This window comes from Triticum dicoccoides, chromosome 6B (genome assembly GCF_002162155.2).
Source record: "Triticum dicoccoides isolate Atlit2015 ecotype Zavitan chromosome 6B, WEW_v2.0, whole genome shotgun sequence".
Taxonomy (NCBI): domain Eukaryota; kingdom Viridiplantae; phylum Streptophyta; class Magnoliopsida; order Poales; family Poaceae; genus Triticum; species Triticum dicoccoides.
In genome coordinates this window covers 690623904-690643233 of record NC_041391.1, presented here as the reverse complement: position 1 = coordinate 690643233, position 19330 = coordinate 690623904, and the positions used below count along the sequence as shown (strand labels likewise).

Sequence of the window (19330 nt, the reverse complement as noted above, 5' to 3'; positions counted from 1 at the left end):
TTCACCCATCCTCAGACGACGTGATCTGCCCCGGATTTAGGTCCGGAGCTGCTGCAGGTGCGATATCTCGAATACTGTCCGACAACAGATCTAATCGTGCTCATCGTGACCGTTTGGCGCTCCTGATGTAGGCCCGAATCCATCTAAGATCAAGTCTCCGCGGATGTCGGCCGTGTAATTCAAGTTTCCGAACCTGACCCGATGGCCAGGGGCGTAGCTGTCGATCTGCTCCAGATGGCCAAGCGAATTGGCCCGCAGTGCAAAGCCGCCGAACACGAAGATCTGTCCCAGGAGAAAAGTCTCACCCTGGACCGCGTCGTTGTTGATGATTGAAGGAGCCATCAAGCCTTACATCAACGACATAGAGGAACTCTCAATGAAAGCAACAATGTCGGTGTCAAAACCGACGGATCTCGGGTAGGGGGTCCCGAACTGTGCGTCTAAGGCTAATGGTAATAGGAGGCTGGGGACACGATGTTTACCCAGGTTTGGGCCCTCTCGATGGAGGTAATACCCTACTTCCTGCTTGATTGATCTTGATGATATGAGTACTACAAGAGTTGATCTACCACGAGATCGTAGAGGCTAAACCCTAGGAGCTAGCCTATGATTCTGATTATCCTCGTCCTACGGACTAAACCCTCCGGTTTATATAGACACCGGAGGAGGCTAGGGTTACATAGAGTCGGTTACAGAGAAGGGGATCTAACATCCGAATCGCCAAGCTTGCCTTCCATGCAAAGGAGAGTCCCATCCGGACACGGGACGGAGTCTTCAATCTTGTATCTTAATAGCCCAACAGTCTGGCCAAAGTATATAGTCCGGCTGTCTGGATACCCCCTAATCCAGGACTCCCTCAGCGACATCCCGCCTCCTCCGGCTCTGGCTCCAGGCGTGGGGCAGCCGCATCCACCTCCACAGCTACCTCCAGCTGGCGGTGCGATGCGCGATGACGCCTACCCGGACCAGAACGCGGCTTACGTCATCTTCACCAGCCTCGGCGACGACAACCACAGCAAGCGCCTCCTTCGGCAGGAGGTGAACACCGTCGTCCCGGCCAAGCCGGAGTTCATGCACCAATCGGATCGCCCGATCACCTGGACCCGGGAGGATCACCCGGCAGTGATGCTGAGTCCGTGTGGTTACGCCCTCGTCCTCAACCCCACCATCATCGCACGGCGCACATGCAAGTTCTCCCGAGTCCTAATCGACGGCGGCAACAACATCAACATCCTCTACTGCGACACGATGACCTAGCTCGGCCTCATGGCCGAGGACCTGGAGCCGACCCGGACGATCTTCCATGGCATCGTGCCCGGCCTCTCCTGCTCTCCCTTTGTCCGGGTCCGGCTCGACGTCCTGCTCGGTGACATCAGCCACTTCCTACACGAACCAATCTGGTTCGAGGTGGTGGACCTGTCCAGCGTGTACCACGCGTTGCTAGGCCGGCCCGCGCTCACCAAGTTCATGGCGGTTCCCCACTACGCGTATCTGAAGATGAAGATGCCAGTTCCCAAGGGCCTCATTACCGTTACCGGCGACTACCGCAAGTCCCTGGAGTGCGCCCGAGACGGCGCCAAGTTGGCCGAGTCGCTGGTCATTGCTGAGGAATGGTGCCAGCTCGACCGGATCGTCGCCATGGCAGGCGAAGCCTCATCTGCATCGATCCCGATCAAGGACCTGGCCGACGAAGCCGCCTTCAAGCCCTCCAAGGAGACCAAGAAAGTAAAGCTGAACCCGGAAGACCCCAGCTGCAGCAAGTACGTTGTCATAGGCGCCCGCCTCGACAACAAATAGGAAGGCGAGCTCGTCGACTTCCTCCGTGAGAATCGGGATATCTTCGCATGGACCACTAAGGACATGCCGGGTATCCCGAGGAAGTATGCCGAGCACAAACTTCATGCCCACAAGGACGCCAAGCCTGTCCGTCAGCCCCTACGATGTTTTTCTGTAGAGAAGAGAAGAACCATCGGTGAAGAGGTCGCCAAGCTTTTGGCGGCCGGCTTCATAATGGAAGTGTTTCACCCCGAGTGGCTGGCCAATCTAGTCCTCGTCCTGAAAAAGAACAAGACCGGGCGCATGTGTATCGACTACACTAGCCTCAACAAGGCCTGTCCCAAGGATCCGTTCGCTCTCCCGCGGATCAACCAAGTCATCGACTCGACCGCCGGGTGCGAGCTCCTGTCCTTCCTGGATGCTTACTCCGGCTACCACCAGATCAAGCTGGACCCGGCCGACGCCCTGAAGACGTCCTTCATCACGCCCTTTGGGGCGTATTGCTACATCACCATGTCGTTCGGCTTGAAGAACGCTGGTGCCACCTTCCAACGCTGCATGCAGAAATGCCTGCTGCCGCAACTCGGCCGCAATATCCACGTTTACGTGGATGACATCATGGTGAAGACCAAGCAGCACCTCACGCTCCTCGACGACTTGAAGGAAACATTCGCCAGCCTCCACGAATACAGTGTCAAGCTTAACCCGGAAAAATGCGTTTTCTGCGTCCCGGCTGGAAAGCTACTCGGCTTCCTTGTCTCGAAATGCGGCATCGAGGCGAACCTGGAGAAGATCAAGGCCATCGAGCGCATGCGCAAGCCGGCTCGGCTGCGCGATATCCAGAAGTTCACCGGATGCTTGGCCTCGGTCAGCCGGTTTCTATGCCGGCTGGGCGAGTGGGCGCTACCCCTGTACCAGTTGATGAAGAAGACGAGCCCGTTCGAATGGAACGACAAGGCAGACGAGGCCTTCCTAGACCTCAAGCGCATGCTCTCCACCGCACCGTTCCTGGCCGCGCCGACCGACAAGGAGCCGCTGTTGCTCTACATAGCCGCGACCTCGCGGGCGGTCAGGACGGTGCTAGTGGTCGAGCGACCAGAGAATGGAAAGATCCAAGCCGTCCAGCGCCCGGTCTACTACCTGAGCGAGGTGCTCTCCATCTCCAAGCAGAACTACCCGCACTACCAGAAGATGTGTTACGGCGTGTACTTTCCGCCACGAAGCTGAAGCAGTACTTCTAAGAGAACGTCGTCACCGTAGTCAGAACGGCGCCTATCGGAGAAATCATCGGATGCCGGGATGCCTCTGGCCGAGTCGCCAAGTGGGTGCTCCAGCTAGCCGGCCACACCATCCTCTACGAGCCCTGCACCACGATCAAGTCTCAGGCCCTGGCCGACTTCCTCATCGACTGGATCGAGACCCAATACTTACCGCCGCCCCCCGACTCGACGCATTGGCGCATGCACTTTGACGGATCCAAGATGCGACTCCGTATGGGGCCGGCATCGTACTATCATCCCCGAAGGGCGACGGACTCCGCTACGCACTCTAGATCCACTTTGCAGCCTCCAACAACATCGCCGAGTACGAAGCCCTTGTGCATGGCCTCCGGCTTGCCAAGGAACTCGGCATCCGACGCATCCTGTGCTACGGCGACTCGGACCTAGTGGTGTAGTAGTGCTCCGGTGAGTGGGACGCCCGCAACTCCAACATGGCAAGCTACCGCTTCCTCGTCCAGAAGCTGACCGGGTCCTTCGAGGGCTGCGAGTTCCTCCACGTCCCGCGTGCGGAGAATGAAGCGGCCGACATGGTAGCCAAGATCACATCGTCCCGGAAGTCCATCCTATCCAGCGTCTCCCTCGAGAACCTGCGCAAGCCGTCCGTCAAGCCGTCGCCAGACTCCAAGTCCATTCACGTTCCAGACGACCCGGCCGCACCTCAACCCAGCCCAGGGGCTGCTGTACCCGGCCCGGGGGCTGCTCATCTCGATCCGGCCGACATCACCCCGGACTCGGGCATCGCCATCCCCGACCCGGGGGCTGCTCAACCCAGCTCAGGGGCTGCCGACCCAGAACCCCCCCTGGTGGCCGTCTTCGTCGTGGTTACGGCTCCATCATGGGCCCTCCCAGTATCAGAATTCCTGGAGAACGGGTTTCTCCCCATGGATGAGACCGAGGCCCGGAAAGTGCAGCGTCGGGCGTCCTCCTACAACATCATCAACAACGAGCTCATCAAGCACAGCTCCACCGGCGTGTTCCAGCGCTGCGTCGAGCAGGAACAGGGCATCGACATCCTCCTCGACATACACTAGGGTGAATGCGGGCACCACGCCGCGTCGCGATCCCTTGTGGCCAAGGCGTTCCGCCACAGTTTTTACTGGCCCACGGCCCTCCAAGATGCCGAGTCACTCGTTCTCAAATGTGAGGGGTACCAGCGCTTCAGCAAACGCAGCCACCAGCCGGCGTCAGCACTCCACACCATACTGATCGCCTGGCCCTTCGCGGTGTGGGGACTCGACATGGTGGGACCCTTCAAAACCGCTCAAGGCGGCATGACGCACCTGCTGGTGGCAGTGGACAAATTCACCAAGTGGATCGAAGCACAGCCGATCAAGAAACTGGACGGGCCAACAGCCGTCCGGTTCATCAAGGACATGGCGGTTCGCTACGGCATGCCGAACAGCATCATTAGGACAACGACACCAACTTCGCCAAGGGCGTGCTCGAGAAATACTGCTCCGTCTCCGGCATCTACCTCGACCTGGCCTCCGTTGCACATCTGCAGTCCAACGGGCAGGTCGAGCGGGCCAATAGACTGATCGTGTCCGGCGTCAAGCCGCGACTCGTTGAGCCACTCATCCGCTCACCCGGCAGTTGGCTCGACGAGTTCCCGGCTGTTCTCTGGAGTCTCCGCACCACGCCGAATCGGTCGACTGGGTTCACCCCGTTCTTCCTTGTGTATGGAGCCGAAGCCGTCATCCCGACCGACGTCGAGTTTGACTCGCCGCACGTCGCGATGTACACCGAAGCCGAAGCCAGAGAAGCCCATGAAGACGGTGTCGACCTGCTCGAAGAAGCATGCCTCCTGGTGCTCAGCCGTTCGGCCATCTACCAGCAAGTCCTGAGGCACTACCATAGCAAGAAGATCAAACCCCTCGCATTCCGCGAGGGTGACGTCGTCCTCCGACTCGTCAAAGAGCAAGCAGGCCAGCACAAGTTGTCCCCTCCATGGGAGGGCCCATTCATCGTGAGCAGGGCCTTACGCGATCGCAACGCCTACTACCTCATCGACGCATGCAAGTCAAAGAAGCGCAAGAGAGACACCGTCGGCGAAGAAACGACCCGGCCGTGGAACGCGGAACTCCTCCGTTCGTTTTACAGTTAGCCGCACAAGTGTATGTATCATCGCCTTTTGTAAACGCATGAAACTATGGGGTTCCCGAATGAGACTCGGGGGCTGCCTTTTGTTGACCAATTTATTGTGTCCCTAATTTCTCGCACCACTATGCCACTGAACCCGGCCACTGGTCCAACCAGCTCGACCCAGGGGCTCGGGGGCTGGCCGGCTCGATCGCCACCCCGCCACCTTACTTGGTGATTCCTGATACAATAAGGATGTCGTGGTCCCCCACTTCGCCTTAAAGCCATATATCCCACTTCGGCTGTCGGCTGGCAAGCACAACGGGCCAAAGCTCCTTCACGCTTCAAACGCCAAGTCAAAGGCCGCCGGGTCGATCAACCCGGCCCGCCGCTCAGAAAATAAATAGCTGCACGATCGGCTGCTCGCCAACCGGCTTCGCCGGGTTGCCGCCAGCCGGCCTAGTGGGTGTTTCGCTCGCGCTCAACGTTTTGAAAAGCCCAAGTCCTGCACGCTCCTCTCGAAGAACCGAACTCCTTGTCACGGACCGGAGCCTCGGCCGTCTGACTCGCGGGGGAGGGGGGAGGTTTGAGAAAGGAGAAGCGCAAGAAAGCGGTCAAAAAACGGAAGGCAAAAGAAAAAGCACTCACGACATTTACACATAAATATTTAAAAGGCCCACGACCCGAGTTCATTACACCCTAAAACCCCCAGTGGCTGGGTGGACCTGCTACTTAACAAATTCTACTAAGAATGTCTCAGGCATCTCCAGCGCCGCGTCGTGGCATCGACGGCTCTCCCCTGGCGGCCTCCGGGTCCAGCGAGGCGCCGGTGTCTTCCTCGGCACCCCCATCACGGTAGATGCCCTTCTCCTCGGAGATCCCCTCCGGATCATGGAGAAGAAGGACGTAGTCATCGCCATCCATGACCCTGCCTTCTTTCGTCCGCTCCAGGTGGAACTCGTCATGAAAGGCGAAATCGGCGATGTAGCTGGCCCGTTAGGCAATCCGGCCGGCTTGCTCCTGCAACAACTGCTCTGAGCCAGCCCGCTGGCCCATCAGCGCGTCCAACTGCAGGTCTGGATGCCAAGATAGCATGAAAAGGAGCGCCATCTCAGCGCCGACATGAGTGGTGGAGACGCGCCTCTCGCGAAGCCGGTCCGGCCCCATCTCCAACCAACGCGCCAGGCGCCTAAAGCTGCTCGGCTCGACGGAGTCCGGCCAAAGGGCCCCCGTCATCGCGGTGCCGGCCTGGGACAGCTGCCCCATCTGCGTCCCAAGACCCACAGGCAGGTCTCAGCGGTGGCGATGATTTCCGTGAAGGTCCACGCCACCCTCGGGTCCGTTCCGGATCCAACGACTCCGGTCGGGTCTCGCTGAAAGCGGACGGCTTCCTCCACCAGCCGTTGCTTCTCCAGGAAGGCTCCTGCCACAAAAGGAGAAGCATATCAGAAGAAGGACAACAAGGCCGAAAGGTCGGACCCCGACCCGGCAAAACACAAGAAATGCACTTGCTGGAGAAGGACTCTTCCAGGTGCTATGCTTCGAGCAACGTACCACGCCGCTCACGTTTAATGGCGCGGTCGCGCTCCTGGAGCGCCTTCTCCAGATCGGTCGCCTTGGCAAGGGCTGCTTTCAGTTCGGCTACCTTATCGTGGATCTCCTTCTCGGCCACCTCGCACGAAGGGCCTCGTCCTGTCGGGCCCCCTCAACCATGGTAACCTGCCCCCGCAGGTGATCCACCTCGACCTGGAACCAGCCCTTGTCGTCGGCCAGCTGGCTGCGTTGCTGGTCCGCCTCGACCAGGGCCTGCCGCGCCTCCATCGCCTTGGCGGCTTCTGCCTTAAGAAGCTCTACCTCGGCCTTGAGGCGGCTCTTGTGACCCGCCAGCTGCTCATGCAGCTGGTTGGCCTCGTTGAGAGACCGCCGGTCTGCGGCCGCCTCCGCCCTCGCCTGCCCCACCTCGACGCCAGGACGGCCGGTGTCGACAACGAGCCAGTCATAGTGGTGACCAGCCCGGAGCAGACGAGTCTGCCAGGACAGCACCTCGGCTGCGAAAAAGAAGGGTTCAGCAAACAAGAAAGCAAGACTTAAGATTTGGACCATCTGTTACACAGTTGGCCCGAATCTCTTGGGCTACACCCAGTGGGTGCGCTAGCGCGCCCCCACTAGACAAGAGCGCGAAGATACCTGCGGCAACGCGACGCTCCTCCTTGGCGGCGAGCTGCTCCTTGAGCTCCCGGTACTTTCCCAGGAGATGGTTGAAGGCGCCGACCCGGTAGGCGTCGAGTTGCTGAAGAGTGCAGAAATCATAACAAGGACAACGCTCCAAAGATTCGACCCAACTACTATGTAGTTGGCCCGAATCTCGGGGGCTACACCCAGTGGGTGCACTGGCGCGCCCACATGAAGAAGAAATCGCGAAAAAGAAGAAGCTTACCAGAACGGTGTGCTCCAGGTCACGCGTACGCTCCACCTCGGCCTGGGTAAATGCCTCAAGCCGGTCCGTCCGACCGCGCAGGTGGCGGCTGACGGCATCCATCGCCGCCTCCTCCTAGGTCTGAGGCCTGAAGACCACAGCACCCCCGCTCCGCCGGCTGCGGCCCGGCGTCCTCCCTGCCGGGGCACCAAGGCGTGCTCCACATTGGCCGCTCCTGACGCCGCCGGCACCTCCTTCGACGCCCTCTCCGGCACCATCAACGACCCGGACACCGGGACTCCCTGCGTCGCCGCCTCCGGTCCGGACGCCGGAACGGCCTGTTGCGCCACCACCGGCCCAGCTGCAGGGGCGGCCAACGGCACCCCCGCCCGCGGTGCCTCCTCCAACACCTATAGCACCTCGCGCGCCGCCGCCCGCAGCACTTCCTCCAAGGCGGCGCCGCCTCCACCGCCATCAGCCCCCGCTCGCTCGACGACATCCACCCGCTGCGAGGTATCGTCCTCCACCTCCATGACCTCCCAGTCGAGGACTACCACCTCAGCCCGGCTCTCGCGGCCGCGCTCCCTCGCCAACGACGGCTCGAAGACCGTCGCCGCCACCACCGTGCCCTCCGGCATCTCGCGCCTGGTCGGCTCGCGCCCATGCCGCCGCTGCGTCGGTCCAAGCCCAGACCGACGCCGCCTCCAGCTCTGCCTCAGCCCTGTTCCTGTCCCGCCAGACCAAGCCCTGGGCGTCGCTTGGGTCCAGGCCGAGGTCCGAGTCGGCCCATCCCTCCGCCTCAACCTGGTCGATGAGGTCGGACCGGCTCCTGCGGAACGCGGTCTCTTTGGTGGCCGCAGTGTCTGCCGCCGCCCTCGCCAACGCGATTGGCGACCTAAAGAGGAAGAAGACAGAATGAGCAAAAAAGAAACAAGGCCGGCTTGACAAGTCCGGACAGGTACAGGAGATGAAGCTTACCCCGACAAGAACGGGACTGGGGTTGGCCTCCCATGCCCGGCACCGCGCTTCCTCTTGGCCGGCCTCCCGGCCCCGGCCGGGTCCGCCGTGCGCTTCGAGGCCCGGGGCCGCGGCGCGACGCTGTCCTTCCCATGCGGGAGGCTCAGTGCCGCCCCACGCGATGGCCCGGCTCCGCCCGCGTTGCCGCCTCCCTCACCCAACGCCACTGCACCAACAACTGGCGTCAACATTGCCTGTACCGTGCCGCCGTCAACAACTAAAGATACATGAAGAAAAATACAAGACTTATCCATGCGACGCCTAGCGCCGGCATCGGCCTCGGCTTCCTCCTCCCCGCCATGTGCCGCGGGTCCCTCTGGCGCCACCGGCGCCACCTGCAATGGAGCCCAGGCGTAACGATGCCGGATCACATTCAGAAGCACCTCCCGCGTCACGTCAGGACAGACGAGTAGGTGCGCAGCAGCAAAGTAAGGCGACCAGACACTCACCTCCGGCGTCGGGTTCGACTCGCTGTACGGCACCTTGCCGAACCGCCAGTCCTCCCCAAGGTTGGCCTTGGAGATGTCGTTCACGTGGAGCGCGATCTGCTCCGCCGTCAGCCGCGTTGACCCCATGCGGTTGGGGTCTTGAAGGTCGACCATCTCGCCAATGAGGCAGGAGCGCCTCTGCAGCGGGAGGACCCGGCGCATGATGAACGCGGCGATGAGGTCGTTGCCGGTGATCCCCTCCCGCGTCCTCATCACCGTCACCTGCTAGCAGAGATTGAGAATCTCCTGCAACGGGCGCCTGGGCGAGTAGCCCCAGTTCATCTTCGCCTGCGGCGGTGCAATGGTGAAGGACGGAAGATTGATGCGGTCCGCACCCAAGTTGCGGACGTAGAAGGAGTTCTGCCATTTCTTGGCAGAATCCTACAGCGGGATCTTGGGGAAATCCGCCCCCGACCGCTTTAAGATGACGGCGGTGCCACAGTCGGCGAACTCTACGGCCGACGGGCCCTGCTGCTTCAGGGAGAAGAAGCGCGCCCAGAGGTCGACCTGGGCTCGACCCCCAGGTACCCCTCGCAGAGGGTGACAAAGCCGGAGAGTTGGATGATGGCACGGGCGCCAAGATGATGCGGCTGAAGCCCAAAGAACTCCAGGAACGTGCGGAAGAAGGTGCTCGCCGACATCCCAAATCCGCGCTCGAAGTGCGTGAGGAAGACCACGCGCTCTGACTCCTCGGGCTACGGCCTCTGCTCGCCCGCTGCAGACGAACAGTGACATCCATTTCCCGCGGCAGGCGCCACGACGCCCGAAGATGGGCGATGTCCTCGGTGGTGACATTCGAGCCCATCCAAGAGCCCGACGGCAGGGCCATGGACGAAGGAAGAAGAAAGAAGATGGACGATGGAGAAGTTCTGCTCGAGGCAGTAGGTGCCGTAGTGCATCAGTTGCAAAGAGAAGGGCAAGAGCAAGGGGCAGGAGTGCACGTGCGAGAATGATGTCCGCCGCCCCTGCCCCCCGATTTATAACCCTCGGTTTGAACGTGGGGGGTGGGATCATCTGCACGCACCCTTTCCACTACCCCGCAATAAGTGTGCACATACACGCGCAGTAATTGCATGGGGAAGAGCAATCGGGCCCCGAACGCTGCAATAAATCCGCGCGCGTGGGCCAAGGGCGCGCGGCGCCGGGCCCCAGCTCATCGCCCAGTCACATCATGCGCGTGGCCCATCACGTCCCTCTGACTCCCGGGCACCACGTGGAGCCCGCATGAAGCCCGAGGAATTGCCCCAAGATTCGACAGACTCCTCGATTCCCACCAACACCGGGATGCCACGATCCGGTTTCCGAGAAAACCGGCACACAGTGGGTGTTGCCGGGCCCGGCGCTCGCAGAATCTGCCTTGCTCAAGGGGGAAATAGCGAAGGCTCACTCATCCGAAGACGACGGACCTTCACAGCTTCGGGGACTAATGTCGGGGGGATTAACCCCGGGCAGGCAATGGAACCCGAATCCTTTTCAAAAACAACGGGGCCAGCATCACCCCTCAAGCCGGCACGCGCCTGGCTGGGTCACTCGACCCGGCCAAGCCCCGCAATTTGGCCAAGCTCTCCGACCCGGCAAGACACGTCGACTCGGCCTCAACAACTGGCACAAGACAGCTGAACCTGTTGCAACCAAAGCTTGCTCAACAAGCCAGCTCCACCCGTGGCATGCTCCGCAATCCAGCCATGGGTCAGCTCCCAACCCATCCAGGCCGTACGACAGGACGAGTCTTCAATCACCGACGACCAAGGCAATAGTGTCCCGCCCATGCCTATGGTCAGCCGGAACGTGGCAACAATGCCCCTCACCTGCCTGCTGACCCGGGCTAGCGTGGCTACAGTGCCCCTGCCCTCACCACCAAGGACAACAAGCGGCGACCTGACAGAGCACCACTGTAGACGACTCGGCTCGGCCTCACCCTGATGATCGACAAGACGGCGCACAGTCCCCCTAGGCATGCAGGGCCCGCACCTAGGGGAACCCGGCGAACCACAGGCCCCCAGCAAGTCCCAGCTCGGGTCCCCGGACGCCGACAACCCAGACCCACTGACTTGCAACATTACCATTGTACCGCTGGGGGGTTGGTCTATAAAACCCCCCAGGAGCCCTCACGTAGAGGGGGACGAAAGCAAGTAAGCGCGGAACTAGCCACCGAGACAGCAACCCCAGAGAGAAGGAGCAGCCTAAGCGTTGGCTAGCTTCCTTCCTCTTCCATACAGCTCCAGGAGCGACATTGTACTATCGAACATCAAACTACACTAGGCAGGACTAGGGGTGTTATCTCTTCGGAGAGCCCCGAACCTGGGTATGTCTGGCGTCCCATGCCCGCTCATGCCAACCTCGCCTCTGGAGCCCACCAGCGCCCTCGAGCCTCCTCCTCTCTTTAGCCATCCCTTGGCATCTGCCATGCACCCACCACGACACCATGGGAGGCGTAAGAGGAAGATGGTCTCTCTCGAACAACCCTACAACCAAAAAATAAAGAGTCTCTTGTAAATTGTATAGGTGCACTAGTTCAGCGAAGAGATGGTGATACAAGTGCAATATGGATGGTAGATATAGGTTTTTGTAATCTGAAAATATAAAAACAGCAAGGTAGCAAGTGATAAAAGTGAGCGAAAACAGTATTGCAATGCTTGGAAACAAGGCCTAGGGTTCATACTTTCACTAGTGCATGTCCTCTCAACAATGATAACATAATTAGATCATATGGCAATCCCTCAACATGCAAGAAAGAGTCACTCCAAAGTCACTAATAGCGGAGAACAAACGAAGAGATTATTGTAGGGTATGAAACCACCTCAAAGTTATTCTTTCTGGTCGATCTATTGGGCTATTCCTATAAGTGTCACAAACAGCCCTAGAGTTTGTACTAAAATAACACCTTAAGACACACATCAACCAAAACTCTAATGTCACCTAGATACTCCAATGTCACCACAAGTATCCGCGGGTTTGATTATATGATATGCATCACACAATCTCATATTCATCTATTCAAACCAACACAAAGAATTTTAAAGAGTGCCCCCAAAGTTTCTATCGGAGAGTCAAGACGAAAACGTGTGCCAACCCCTATGCATAAGTTCACAAGGTCATAGAACCTGCAAGTTGATCGCCAAAACATACAGCAAGTGGATCACATGAATATCCCATTGTCACCACAGATAAGCACATGCAAGACATACATCAAGTGTTCTCAAATCCTTAAAGACTCATTCCGATAAGATAACTTCGAAGGGAAATCTCAATCCATTACAAGAAGGTAGAGGGGGACAAACATCATAAGATCCAACTATAATAGCTAAGCTCGCGGTACATCAAGATCGTGCCAAATCAAGAACATGAGAGAGAGAGAGAGAGAGATCAAACACATAGCTATTGGTACATACCCTCAACCTCGAGGGTGAACTACTCCCTCCTCGTCATGGAGAGCGCCGAGATGATGAAGATAGCCACCGGTGATGGATTTCCCCTCCGGCAGGGTGCCGGAACGGGCTCCCGATTGGTTTTTCGTGGCTATGGAGGCTTGCGGCGGTGGAACTCCCGATCTAAGTTTCTTTCTGGGGGGGTTCTGGATTTATAGGAATTTTTGGCATCGTTTTCACGTCAGCGGGGTCCACGAGTCAACGGCAAGACAGGGGGCACGCCCTCCACCCTTGTGCATGACTCGGGACTTTGGCCCAACCCTTTTGCTTTCGGAGTTTCTTCTAGTCCATAAAAAATCACCGTAAAAATTTTCAGCTTGTTTGGACTTCGTTTGGTATTCCTTTTCTGTAAAACTCAAAAACAAGGAAAAACAGAAACTGGCACTGGGCTCTAGGTCAATAGGTTAGTTCCAAAATAATATAAAATATCATATAAATGCATATAAAACATCCAAGATGAATAATATAATAGCATGGAACAATCAAAAATTATAGATACGTTGGAGACGTATCACCATCCGTGCTAATGCAGACTCAAGGATGCCTTGGATCTGCTGCTTTTTCAACATTTGATGCATCAAAGTGCTTCCACGCAGAACCATCCGATATGTGTACCATTATTTGATTCCCATGTGCATCTAGTTCGGTTCTTTTGCCCATTTTGTGCCATGTCATTTGTGTGTCCGTCTCTTAGACCATGAATAAACGTTGAAGTCTTGGTACGATTGGCAGATATCGAATAAAATTAATGGGGATTTTGGTCTTCCTCTTCTCACCCATACCATTGTCTACCACACATACCTTGAAGAGTGGCAAATGGGACAATAGTTCAAGTCCGCATACTCAAGCCTAAATAAGACACATCCTTTCTCACAGGCATCTATCTTCTCGTAGGGCATCTTAAGTGCACAGAGGATTTTGTCTGACTGGTACATGTTTTGCAGACATTACATGGCCTTTGGGTAGAAAGTGTCCAAATACTGTCATCATCGCATCGTAGCATTCTCTGCCTAAGTTGAATTGAGCCTTCAGAGCCATTACTTGTGCGATGGCATCCAGCTGACAAAGCTTAGTGTGCTCGTGGAGATGATGTTTTGAAGACTCCAACATTTCATTGAAGGCCTTTGGAGATTTGTCCAGCTCATCGTCTGAATCCCGAGCATCATCAAAGTCTTGCACCATGTCTTCGATCCCGGTACCATGCCTGTCGGTGCGACGACGAACCACCTCAGCTCTGGTACGTTGGGCAGATTCACCATGAAATGTCCACACCATATAATCACACGTAAAACCAATCTTTTGCAGGTGTTTACCCATTTCATCCTCTGTCCTCTGTTGAAAGTTGTCGCACCTAGCACAGGGGCACCCGGTTTTTCTCTGGCCATTTGCAAATGCGACTTTCACAACCCCTTGGTTTTTGTTAACCAATCAATGGTCATGTCTTCCTTAATAGTGTGACCGGTGTACATCCACGCATGATCCCTCATCTTGTCTAGCTGAAATGGGTATATTCATTAGTTAATCTAGTTTGTCAATTTTATTACGTCCATGCAACCTACACGCTAATAGGTAAAGATATGTATTAATTCCACCCGAGTATGTGTAGATTGGGTTCGTTTCCCCATGCTCTGCTCCGGATCCGACAAAAAACTTTGGTAGCACCTCCCCGTTGTTCTCCTGATACAGGTGTGTACCGGAGAACAACAGGGAGGCACTGACGAAATTCTTCATCGGATCCAGAGCAGAGCATGGGAAAATGAACCCAATCTAGACATACTCGGGCTGTCCATGGATCATGTTGGACAATTCAAAAGAATCACGGTTATAAATATGCAAATGCATGCATATTTATACATGTAACCCTTTCAAACGGGAGACGCATACTGGTCATGCATACTGATGATTGAAGACACCTATACCTAGCAAGTTTCATCAGCATGAAGACCAGAACAGAGCAAATTAAGGGGAAAGAGGAGATGTAATTTGTGCTCACCCACGAATGCAGCGGAGCTCGTCAAACACAAGGAGAGGTCGTCGAACACCAGATCCTCGAAGCGACGAAACAACAACACATCTAAATGCACCCAATAACCACGAATATTCAATCCCGATAAAAAATCTATATTTATATATAACTACTTTTCTAAAAAAAATCATCTTCTCCTCTATTACTTCTTCTTCTCTTTTTCTTCTTCTTCTTCTTCTCCTTCTTTTCTTATTTTTTTTCATCTTTCTAACCTAACCCAACACTAACCTAACCTAGCACTAACCTAATTAATAGTAGCAATTAACAGTAGAAAAAAATCGCCGCAGTTCCGGGGCGCCGGGCAGGCGGGGCCGCGGGCCGGCGGGGCGGCGGGTGGTGGGGCAGCGGCAGCGACGGGCGCAGCGGGGCCGGTGGTGGGCGTTGGGGCGGCGGCTGCGCCGATCAAAGAGACAGAGAGGTGAGGGGGGTGCACGGCCATTAGTTAGGTTTATTCTTTGTCATCTGCTAGCAGACATCAAAGAGTGGGGTGGGGCCGGGGGGACATGGTCGTTAGTTAGGCGACTTTTTTGTCATCTGCTAGCGGACGGCTAAGAGATAAAGCAGACGGCAAACATATTGCGGACGACAAAGAAGAGGCAGATAACTTCTGTGCCGGCAAATACCTTCTGTGCCGTTAGCCAGTTCTTTGTCGTCTGGTTTTTTCAAGCAGACAACAAATACCTTCTATGTCGTCTGCTAGCAGACGACAAAGAAATGGCAGATGGAAAATTGCCTGATTCCTATAGTATTATGTTGATGATGAACTCCTTGCTCTTGTGATTCAAATGATAGACTCCCCAACACTCAATTCTCTCACACATATTTTGCTATGGTGGAAAGATGATTTGAGTGGAAAACAACCTGTGGAAGGCTAGAAATTAAGATTCTTGTGGTAGGAATGGAATATCTTGATGTCAACACATGAGTAGGTGGTTCACTCTTAGAAAATGAGTAGTGCAAGTGTAGGCACATTCTGATGGATCTCTCCACGAACGAAGAGGGAGTGGAGGGGTATATATAGCCTCCACACAAAATCCAATCGTTACACACATTTGACCCATTTCGATGAGACCGAATATCTAAACTCGGTGTGACCGATTAGTTCAAAATGTAAACATTAGGAATCTATGTTGGACCGACTAGAACAACTCGTTGTAAGCGATGTGCTAGGGCTTAGGGAAAATATCAACTCGGTGGCACTGATTGCATCAAAATCACCCAGGGAGCACTTGTGCTTTCACCTGTCCTTCATGCACGCCGGGTCAAAAGGGGACGGCTCTGCCTCTCGACACACACACACACGCGCACACTAGCTCAAATGTTTCGTCTGACTCATATTCAATGGCAACATTCGAGTTCGACTCTCTCGGACGACATTATGTGCCACGCTGTTTTTGCCAATAAACAAATGACTGACACGCAGGCCTCGGGAACACCTGTGATAGTGCCACATAGCAGAGTGTGTCCCACTAGTCAATATTTGAGCTAAGTAACAGTCAACTGTTTAATTTGACCTAACGGCAAGGCTTCGTTTTGGGCATTTTTAAGTGTGGGTTGAGTAGTGGAGGGGAAAGTGAGCGATGTTACTTGGGTGGGACAAAACTGAGGAGAACTAAGAAGCCAGGGGCATGGAAAGAAAAAATCCTTTTGTATATGTAGAATAAATTCCATGCATTTTTTCGGTGCATTTGCATTTACGTGATTACTAGTGGCTTGGAATGCTCATGGGTCGTCAAAATAAATAAAATATATGAATATATATCTTCACTCGTTCACTATTAATTTGGTACATCTCATCAAATCAAATAAATACAATTTACTGATGACTATTAATTTGGTACATCTCACCAAATCAAATAAACATAATATATTGATGACTATTAATTTAGTACATGTCACCGAATCAAATAAACATAATTTCTTGATTACTGTTAATGTGCTACATCTCACCAGATCAAATAAATAGATGACTATTAATTTGGTGCATCTCACCAAATAAAATTAATAATTATATTAAAATTATATTGCAATTTACATAGTTGATATTAATTTGGCAAATCTCACAAAATCCATAGTTTAATGTGGTAGATACACTATAAAATAGGCTTGCCATTTCCTTTGTTCTTTCTTAGAACTTACATATCACACAACAATCTGCAACTCGCTCCTTTAGCACAAACACTAGTTAAAATGAGGACTACCCAGATGTTGCTTCTGTCCCTGGTCTTTCTCATGCTAGCATCAGGTACTCATTTGTTCATGTAATGCATTTGTTCAGAATCTCTCCCAGCAAATAATGGTCTTCTTGTAACCGTCCCTTTTCTATCATGAAATTTTGCAGATGTGGTAGTGGAGGCATCAATGGATGATAGCATGAAACTGATCCACACATGTGTGCACAAAATTCTCCCATTGACAAAGCCATGTGATAGCAAAACTTGTGAAAAACAATGTGTGAAACGTACAAGGCAAACCAAATCTAGCATGTGTGTTCTTGAGGGGTGCCGGTGCTCGTTATGCATAGATCCGGCTCCAACCATCCATGATAATGAACAAATGGGTACCAATTAGCTAATATAGGATAGTGTATTAAGAAAATAAAGTGAAGAAATCACAAATGGTGTAGTATCAAGTTTGTACACTCATAAGCCATATGAAGAGTCATGAATTTGGTCTTGCTTCTTGAATTATCTGAAATTATGAAGTAGATACAAAAATTTGTATGCTTGAAAAATGTTTTTGTTTTTTGTATTAATTGTGATGTGGCTTGCATGTGGATGGTGAATGAGCGTCGTTCCCTTTCTAAAGGCGTTGATGTTGAAGAACATTGTTATTCCTGTGGTGTCAAGCTTGATGCGCATATGATCGTTATTGTAGTTTATTTGACTGTTGTTTTCATTGCTTCGATATTTTTTTCTTACTTAGGCATAACTTTGCTATTGTATGACTTTACTCTTTGCCAGTGTTTTTTGTGTGTCTGCGCATTGGTGTTGCATGTCTGCATCTTACATATGCAGAGGCCAGATGTGTGCTTATTGTTTTTATATTCACTTGATGTTTCATTTTGAGTAGATAAAATTGTTGGAAATATGCCCTAGAGGCAATAATAAAATGATTATTATTATATTTCCTTGTTCATGATAATTGTCTATTATTCATGCTATAATTGTGTTATCCGGAAATCGTAATACATGTGTGAATACATAGACCACAACATGTCCCTAGTGAGCCTCTAGTTGACTAGCTCGTTGATCAACTGATAGTCATGGTTTCCTGACTATGGACATTGGATGTCAATGATAACGGTATCACATCATTAGGAGAATGATGTGATGGACAAGACCCAATCCTAAGCATAGCACAAGATCATGTAATTCGTTTGCTAGAGCTTTTCCAATGTCAAGTATCTTTTCCTTAGACCATGAGATCGTGTAACTCCCGGATACCGTAGGAGTGCTTTGGGTGTACCAAACGTCACAACGTAACTGGGTGACTATAAAGGCATACTACGGGTATCCCCGAAAGTATCTGTTGGGTTGACACGGATCGAGACTGGGATTTGTCACTCCGTATGACGGAGAGGTATCTCTGGGCCCACTCGGTAATGCATTATCATAATGAGCTCAATGTGACCAAGTGGTTAGTCACAGGATCATGCATTACGGTACGAGTAAAGTGACTTGCTGGTAACGAGATTGAACGAGGTATTGGGATACCGACGATCGAATCTCAGGCAAGTAACGTACCGATTGACAAAGGGAATTGTATACGGGATTACTTGAATCTTCGACATCGTGGTTCATCCGATGAGATCATCGTGGAACATGTGGGAGCCAACATGGGTATCCAGATCCCGTTGTTGGTTATTGGCCGGAGAGCTGTCTCGGTCATGTCTACATGATTCCCGAACCCGTAGGGTCTACACACTTAAGGTTCGGTGATGCTAGGGTTGTAGAGATATTAGTATGCGATAACCCGAAAGTTGTTCGGAGTCTCGGATGAGATCGCGGACGTCACGAGGAGTTCCGGAATGGTCCGGAGGTGAAGAATTGTATATAGGAAGTCCAGTTTCGGCCACCGTGAAAATTTCAGGGGTCACCGGTATTGTACCAGGACCACCGGAAGGGTCCCTGGGGTCCACCGGGTGGGGCCACCTACCCCGGAGGGCCACGTGGGCTGAAGAGGGAAGGGAACCAGCCCCTGGTGGGCTGGTGCGCCCCCCTTGGGCCTCTCCTGCACTTAGGGTTGGAAACCCTAGGGGTGGGGGGCGCCCCACTTGACTTGGGGGCAAGTCCCCCCCTAGCCCCCCCCCCCTTGGAGATGGGATCTCTAGGGGCCGGCGCACCCCTAGGCCCCCTATATAAAGAGGGGGGAGGGAGGGCAGCCGCACCCTAGTCCCTGGCGCCTCCCTCTCCCCCTGTACCACCTCTCCCTCTCGCTGAGCTTGGCGAAGCCCTGCCGAGATCGCTGCTGCTTCCACCACCACGTCGTTGTGCTGCTGGATCTCCATCAACCTCTCCTTCCCCCTTGCTGTATCAAGAAGGAGGAGACGTCTTCCCCAACCGTATGTGTGTTGAACGCGGAGGTGCTGTCCGTTCAGCACTAGGATCTTCGGTGATTTGGATCACGACGAGTACGACCCCCTCAACCCCGTTCTCTTGAACGCTTCTGCTCGCAATCTACAAGGGTATGTAGATGCACTCCTCTCGCTCGGTGCTAAATGACTCCATAGATTGATCTTGGTGAAGCATAGAAATTTTTTATTTTCTGCAACGTTCCCCAACAGTGGCATCAGAGCTAGGTCTATGCGTAGTTTCTTT

The 19330-nt window shown here is 54.0% G+C and overlaps 1 long non-coding RNA gene across 1 annotated transcript; it reads left to right on the top strand.

Annotated features, from left to right (window-relative positions):
* Positions 1–16649: 16649 nt before the first annotated feature.
* LOC119326726 lies at positions 16650–17282 on the top strand. Its single transcript, XR_005158135.1, has 2 exons — positions 16650–16755; positions 16852–17282. It is a non-coding gene; the product is annotated as an uncharacterized LOC119326726 (long non-coding RNA).
* Positions 17283–19330: the final 2048 nt, after the last annotated feature.